Raw genomic sequence first — 7947 nt, forward strand, 5'->3', positions numbered from 1 at the left:
TTTTAAATGGAATATTTGCACCATATCTTACCATTCTAACGTCGAGTACTACTTGAACTTGGCGGCAGCAGCAAAGCCCTCTGCCGAGAGACACAAATGCACAATAAACCCCATTGAGGCATTGACCCTGAAAACATCACAACCACCCTGATTTCATTGTGCAAGTATAGGCCGGGAACTTGAATTTGGCTTTGTACCAATGAACAATCCATAGGTTTTGGATTGCAGCTTCTGCTCTTACCAGCTGAAGTTTGAAAAGTACATTTTGCTTAAATGATTTTAGGGGTACCAAGCAGGCCTTTACAAAGTTTTGATCACTATAAAATGGCTTTAAACTATATGAGCGAACAACAACTCCTTCAGATATTAAAAATCTGACAAGAATTTTCATCTTTAAGCTTCGGCCACTATGTGATTACTAAATAACTGACTGCCTTCAAAAGAAACTGACTGTGAGATACGGCACTCCTCAAGACTCGACCATCATGGGCGGAACCTTCCCATCCAGCAAGTACATAAGTAAACTTCATGTCAAATGTACAGGCAACCAATACATTTTGGCTGACGACACCCTTTCTATTACGATATCTACCCTGGTCTTCCAAATCTACTTTGGTAGCAATGTGAGTACCATCAATAGCACCCACAACGTCCTAAAACCAAAAATGGTTATTAACGGCAATTTTATAAGTCAAAGTTTAATAGAATGGACATCAACATGCTTCTATATCTCTCTAACCTGAAAATACTTATGCCATTCTTTTGTTTCCGAGCACTGCTTAGGAGAGTTTGCAACGGTAGCATTATTGACCACTTCTCTATATAACCTCAAAACCACTTGCAATACCACATGGAAATAACGATGAACTGTTTCACATGAGCGGAAAAATTGCAACTCAATATTTCGTTGTCGCATGTCATGCCCGATTGTGTACAAGAAATACGCGACTTGCTCCTCGACTGATAGATACCGGCTGTCATTAAGACCAAGTCCGCGCAAACGGAGGCAGAAGCGACGAAACATTTCTTTATTCATCCTCAACATGTTATGACAATAGCGGTCACTGTCCATATAAAACCTCCTCAACACAACACTCCGTTGTAGATCCATATTCCTACGCGGAGCCCTAGGTACGGGTGCCTGTATAGCTCTAACAACCCTACGCCTAGTCATATATATCCTATACCACCAATCGTAGTATGCCATCACAGCTTGAGCAATAACAACAACCACCAAAGTCGCGGCTGCCCTACGCTCACGTGTAGTTCTCCTCATTCTACACAAATTCATAAAATGTAATAATAAATAACAACTAAAATATCCACAAAGTCGAGATACAAATACATATATACTAAATGACTAGCAATAATATAAAGTCATTCTGAACAAAGTGACCCCATCAAGAAGATCAAGAAAAAAGACTTCAACAAACCATCAGAGAGTCAAACCTCCGAACCCCAATATCTCATCTTTTCGTCATAGAACTTCTATGACTCGAAGATTGAAACACTTAAAGCCTATTAAACTTGATCTTCTACAGTGTAAGCCAGAACCAATTCTTTTAAGTTGGACTATTGGTGTAATTTTTTATGGTGATGATGACAGTTCGAAATTCGATGGTGTGTGAGAAACACAAAGTTGTGCTAACATATCTATGGTATTCCACCCGCTTTATGTGACAGACGTGGCAAGAGTTCCCATTAAAATATTTAATGGACCATAAAAGGTTCTTGTAGCCACCAAATAATTACAGTCTCAGATGTCTAGTATACAAGTAACACTGGAGTTTCTAATGTTTTCCTCAATTATAAAAGTCTCAAATAGTCAAATTGCTCTCAACACAATAGGAAACAATCACCGACATCGTGCAAGTGAAAGTACAGACAAGCCTCATAGTGTTTACAACTTCTGTAAATTTAGTCAAAACAGTAGAATGTGGTACCAATTATCCTGCCTTGACCTGCACTTGGCCAAGCAGACTTCAAATATAGTCTATCAAAAGCTGTTGGAGATCTTAATTGGCCAACAGGCTGTTGGACACTTTAAACCAACAAGTCGTTGGACCGAATAGGCGGTTGAAATTTTATCATATGATCAATTTCCTTTTTAAGTCCGCATTTGAAGTGTTTAACAATGTTTATTGTTTGTTCCATTTTAACTAAGCATACACGCACATGAAGCGTGACATTCTGATTTTAAATTGCAGCATGCATTGTTGTTTTAGCAGGTTTTCTCTATGAGCTTTAAGTCTCTATTTCGCCCAAAGACATAAACTTATGTTTCTTCGGATAACGGGACAAGGCAACAGGGTCGAGTAATGAGCGCATCATTGTTCGATAAAAGTAATGCAAAACTCAAGTTATGATAAATTACTAAAATTAAACCAACAGTTTTTTACTCTTAAAAGATCAGTTAAATATATGAAAATAATTAGGTACTAGTATCTGATATCTCGAATACTATGAAAGTATGAAATATCACTTGGTACCAAGCAACCGGTTAGCTGTTGCGCTTTCAAAGTAGAAGAGTGGTCTCTTAGAAGTGGTAGTGTAAGAAGCGCGTTATCCTCTTTGTCTTGAAAGAAAGTGAGTAAGCGTATACGTTAGGTAAGTAAGCAGCGTAATAAGCCGGCCTTTTAAGAAAGAAAGTCTCCAATGGAACTAGAAAGAAAAACAAGTAATCGAACTTGTCCACATCGCACAAGAGAAACCTAAGCACCCACATTACTGTATGCCTGGCCCGAAGCTTACCAACCCCGGAAGGTAATCAACATGGAGACATAACCAGCTCTAGAGAAACCAAAGCAATGTCTATCATCAAGTCCCATAGGATTTGAATTATAACATGATTCCAGGTAGTTAAAATATTATATCTACAGATCAGACAATTTTTTCTTTCTTCTGGCCATATTTGAGATTATTTTGGTTGTTTAAGGTCTTATCTTGGGTGGGATCGTTAGAAATTGTTGATGCTCACTAGCAAAGTCTCAAAGGGGAAAGTAGGAGATATCATTGTACTATCCTTAATAAGTATCCTATGCATCAGGTTGAAATAACGTAGATATTGCAGGGCAATGCATATATAATTGCAATTAGAAGTGGGTTTCCCCATACATGCGCATGTGTTTGACATGTCAACAGATCGGTCATGAAAATGGAAATTAGAAATGATATTTATTAGTTTAAGTTAGAGTAGTGCTTTTACACTTGAAAGTTGAAGGTAGCTGGCACACTAAATACTCTAGGAATATGTCGTGTAACATGTCAGGCATATCTGACATCTGCTTAGCTGTTACTGATAATGGTTTATGTGTCGATATCATCCTCAATTAGTTTTCAAAAAATATCATACCTTCTTTCAACATTTTACTATTTACTTCTCCAAGACGTTGCATATCTCAACCTTCCAAGTGTATCTTACATGCCCATTTAAAACTCATTGGGCTAAATATCAACTATTAACATATAGCTTCTTGTTTCCTTGCCATCCATTTTCAATAACACTTGATTGAATCTTATGTTCGACCGAGAGGAGCAGTTATCTATGTAATTACGGTATTTGTTGGTCGTTGTTCCGGTCGAGCACTCTCTTTTCTGGTCGATAAAAAAGCATCAACATTACATCTGTGGAAAATCGACGTGGTGCCTAAAAGGTGTCCGACTAAAAGATTCGTTCTCTCTTTATCATAACAAGACTATCTATTTCCTTCCCATATTTAGATTTGATGTGTATTCGTTTTCAACATTATTTCTCCTAATCATATATTCTCGCTTCTCATGTATGTTATCATCAAAGTGTTTTAACAAACCACAGACACAGAAGTTGAGATGATAACAGGACACAATTAATCAAGTCCGAATCAAAATAAACAAATAATTAACAGCTAAAAATCAAAAACAAAATAGTCAACACCCAACAAGCAGATCAACAGCAAGAAAAAAAATATATATCAAGCTATAATAATTAGTAAAAATGACCTCAATGCTTTCTTTGGTCAAACAGATCGGCAGATTCAGGAACACCACCAATATTTCTTCCAATCTTCTTACAAACCGTGTGAATCTCTACACAAACTTTGAAATCACAGTTATTAAAATTGATTTTTTCTGAAAAATTTCAAAAGAGAAAGAGGAAAAGAGAGTTGCGGCTAACCTGAGAGAGAGTGAGTGTGAGAGAAGAGAGTGAGTACGAGAGATTGCGACCTAGGGTTGATTCAATTTGGCAAATGAAGTGGGAAAATTTTGGGCGATTTTCCTCTGGCAAAATATATCCATCTCGGAGATGGATAAATTTTTCCCGCTTGAAGTGGGAAAATTGGGTCACGTGATGTGTTTGCCGGCAAATGAGAAAAGGATTTGCCAAGTCCTAAAATGGTACCAAGCAGGGGAAAATGCACTGTTAAGTGGGAAAATCTGGATTTGCCAGCGGGAAAATGGGTTAACAAGCACGCCCTTAGTGGCTGGCTCTGAGGCTATCCATAAAGGCATAAATGCATCTAGTGTCAGGTGATCGTGCTTGGAGGATTAAGACGGCTTATGTAATTCAGCGATTGATAACAATTATCTAGTTCATTGATGCGTACTCAAAGCAACCTGCTGAAAAAAAAGTGTGATCAGGTTCAAGATTAACATAATAAATGTAATAGATATTCCAACACAAATATGTTAGTTCTAGAACCTATTCGGATGTAGTGATGTACACATCTTGGAAATAACGAGTCAGCAAGGAAAACAAGTATTACGACAGAAATTTAGAGACTGAAGCTACCCAGATGTGCCATTTGTAGGTTATCCAATGAGTTCTCTTGCCATGAATATTGATAGGGTTAACTAGTATTACCTCTCATTAGATGAGCCAATTAGGATTTCTCCCTTACTAGATGATTTCTCCTTTACTAGATGGGGAAATTAGGGTCTTCCTCTAAGTACACAAAAAAAAAAAAAAAAAAATCAACTTGGGTTGACCGTGTTTTTTTTGTGTATATTTGGAGAAAAGACGCTAATTTCCCATCTATTGGGGGGGGGGGATAATGTTCGTTAACCCATATTGATATACTTGATAGGAGAGCTTGTAGCACTTGATGGTTCTCACTTCCCACCAGGGCCAATTGCTTCTCTGAGTGCTTCCTAAAGATACTCTATAGTCGAACTCTTCGATCTAATCTCAACCATGCTCTCTGCTTCCAATCATAGCCAGAGTATTATGTATTTCTACTATCTCCATTATTATGTGCTAGAAGTTGCCACACTAATTTCTTCACCTTAATATGTTTTCCTCTCTCTCAATTTCCCATTATATGTTTTATTTGTTTATCGTTAATGGTATTATTTTGATATAAATCGAGGCATAGATAGAATCCTAAATTACAATCAGAAAAAGAATAGATAGAATCCTAAATAGCAAGGCAATAAACTTCAAAATTTTCACATGCCCTTAATAGTATGATAAAACAAAACAATCAAAACAATAGTATGATAATTAGTGGATCATCTATAAAAGGGAAATAAGTAAATGAAACTCTCATCATCAAGATTAGAGAGTAAACATATTATTCATAACAAACTAGTATCCTAAAGAGACATCTCCCCGACATTCAAATTGACTATGTATCCTGCGTCCACATATCCCCATGTAGCAACTTTCATATATTAAGACTGAAGCCATAACCATAGTACAAGTTATCCATAACGGAGTTCTCTTGTTCTTGTAGAGAATATAGATCACTAAACACGCCAATAATATCAATAGGAAAATAGGATAAACTGTAAGAAGATGGTATTTTGTTGCGGATAAGTAGCATCCACGTTCTCCATGCATCTCGAGATTGTACATGTTGGGCTGAATATTCCTGTAATCTCTCCTGTTAGCGCAGCTTCAGCAACAAAGGGGAAAAAGAAGATGGTAAAACTCGATCAGTAAGACCTACGAAAGTTGACGTAGTAGTTGCAAAAGGGGAACAAAACTACATCTCCTTATTTAACTCAAACAGGTTAACCGACCCAAATTTGGATCAAACACAGGTCTGCCATAGTTACTTACTTGCTATCACAGTCTGTACACTTCCATCATGCCAAATCCTACTGGAAGAAGGATGTACCAGTACTACTAATTGTTTCTAAAGTTGATCGGTAGCTTTAGTCCTAATCATATTTGGAATCTCTCACCCTCAAAATTTTGAAAATATCTAGTAAAAGCTTACAAAGTTGCAACAAAAGTTGGACACTTGGTGATGGTACATGATCATGCATAGCACAACTAACTAAATTTGAGATGCTTCCTACATTAGACCATCAAGACAAATCTGAAGTGGAGGATGTTAGGAATATACAACTTAATTGTACTTACTCTTTACCAATTACCAAACTATACAAACCTTTTGTCTTGTAAGTGTCTTGTACTTCTTAATTAAATCCGAGCCTAGTGTAGATACACTATGTCCTTAAGACAGATTTTCCCCCTCACGGTGCTTGAAGGTTGATGGGAAACTATCTCCCAAGATAGAACGGATTTCCTTCTATAGAAAGCTAGCACTTCAATTCTATAGACTCAAATGAACCTGACATAGTATTTGACTAAGAACAGAGGGAAAAGAGAAAGATCAGAACTCTGTGTGATCTGGTGTATTTTTCTCTCCAAATTCATCCACTATTTACAGGTGAGTGGTGTCTTTTCGAAACAACACAGTGACTCTTGGGAAAAAGTAAGCAACTCTTTGAAAAGTCACATGTTTCGAAAGGACACACCATTTTCAAAGATATATAGCATTTTTTGAACCGGTGCCTATTTCGAAAGGTTGCACCTTTTCGGCATGATGCAATGTTTCAAACCAAAGGCACATTTCGAAAAGGTCGCACCTTTTCGCATAATGCACTGTTTCAAACAAATGCATCATTTTGAAAAGGTTTTTCTCACATTACGCATTTGTTTCAGAAAAACCCATTTCATCTTAAGTGGGGTAACTTGGGAGACAAACTACTCATTCATATTTAAATGGATTTGAGCAAATCATTTTTCTAACAATCCCCACATGAATGAAAATTTGGCTTCTTCTATCATAAACATTGGATTTCGTTTTTTACAAATGAAAAGATACCGTCGAGTCAAGTAGCATGGGAGGCCTTGAACTTGCCTTAGTGAAAGACGATCGGATTTAATTGGACGATCGGTAGACTTCAATTAATGTCCTTGAACCTGTCGGCCGTTTGTATAAACCTAGACAATCATCTTCACGCCAGCATCGCCTCGAATCTTGTTGGTTCTCACGTTTGTGTTCATTTTGGCCTTGAACACTTCTTGGTTTCGAGATAGTGCTTTTGAGACATTTGTCTTTAAAATTCTCATAGAAGCGGCCCCACTTCGCACTAACATAGGTGATTTCTATAAAAAGTATCCTGCAATACTTCACTTGGATAACATAACTTTCCAAGATATAGTAAATCATTAAAAGCTTGACTTATCCTGGTTCTCGCGGCAGATATGCACTGTCTTATATAGGAATGGGTTAGAGTATAATATTACTCCCCAGTGCTAACTGAGTCACAAACATAATTCAGTTGGCCCATTGAACCTAGATCTTGGGATCTCCAGTCAACTAGGTTGGTTTTTCCATTATGATGACTCTTGGTTGATTATCTCAAAAGCTTTAAGCCCATTCCCCTTGATAATCTTTCTCCTTGCTCTCTTGTTAAACCTTTTGTAAGCGGATCCGCAATGTTATCTTTTGACCTTACATTGTTGATTGAGATAACTCCATTTGAGAGCAATTGTCTAACGGTATTATGTCTACGACGTATATGTCGAGACTTCCCGTTATACATGCTACTCTGTGCTCTACCAATAGCAGATTGGCTGTCATCACGATGTATACACACACCGCATTTAGCCCGATTTGGAATATCCTCTAAGAAGTTTGAAGTCACTTAAACCGCTACAGCCTCTCGATCAAC

At 37.4% G+C, this 7947-nt stretch overlaps 1 long non-coding RNA gene across 1 annotated transcript; it reads right to left on the reverse strand.

Moving 5' to 3' along the window:
- Nucleotides 1–5505: 5505 nt before the first annotated feature.
- LOC147523493 (uncharacterized) lies at nucleotides 5506–6310 on the reverse strand. The gene is made up of 2 exons (XR_015196498.1): nucleotides 6041–6310; nucleotides 5506–5873 (listed from the first exon to the last, which is right to left on the reverse strand). It is a non-coding gene; the product is annotated as an uncharacterized LOC147523493 (long non-coding RNA).
- Nucleotides 6311–7947: the final 1637 nt, after the last annotated feature.

Source organism: Coptis chinensis, chromosome 1 (assembly GCF_015680905.1).
Source record: "Coptis chinensis isolate HL-2020 chromosome 1, ASM1568090v1, whole genome shotgun sequence".
In the NCBI taxonomy this organism is placed as follows: Eukaryota; Viridiplantae; Streptophyta; class Magnoliopsida; order Ranunculales; family Ranunculaceae; genus Coptis; species Coptis chinensis.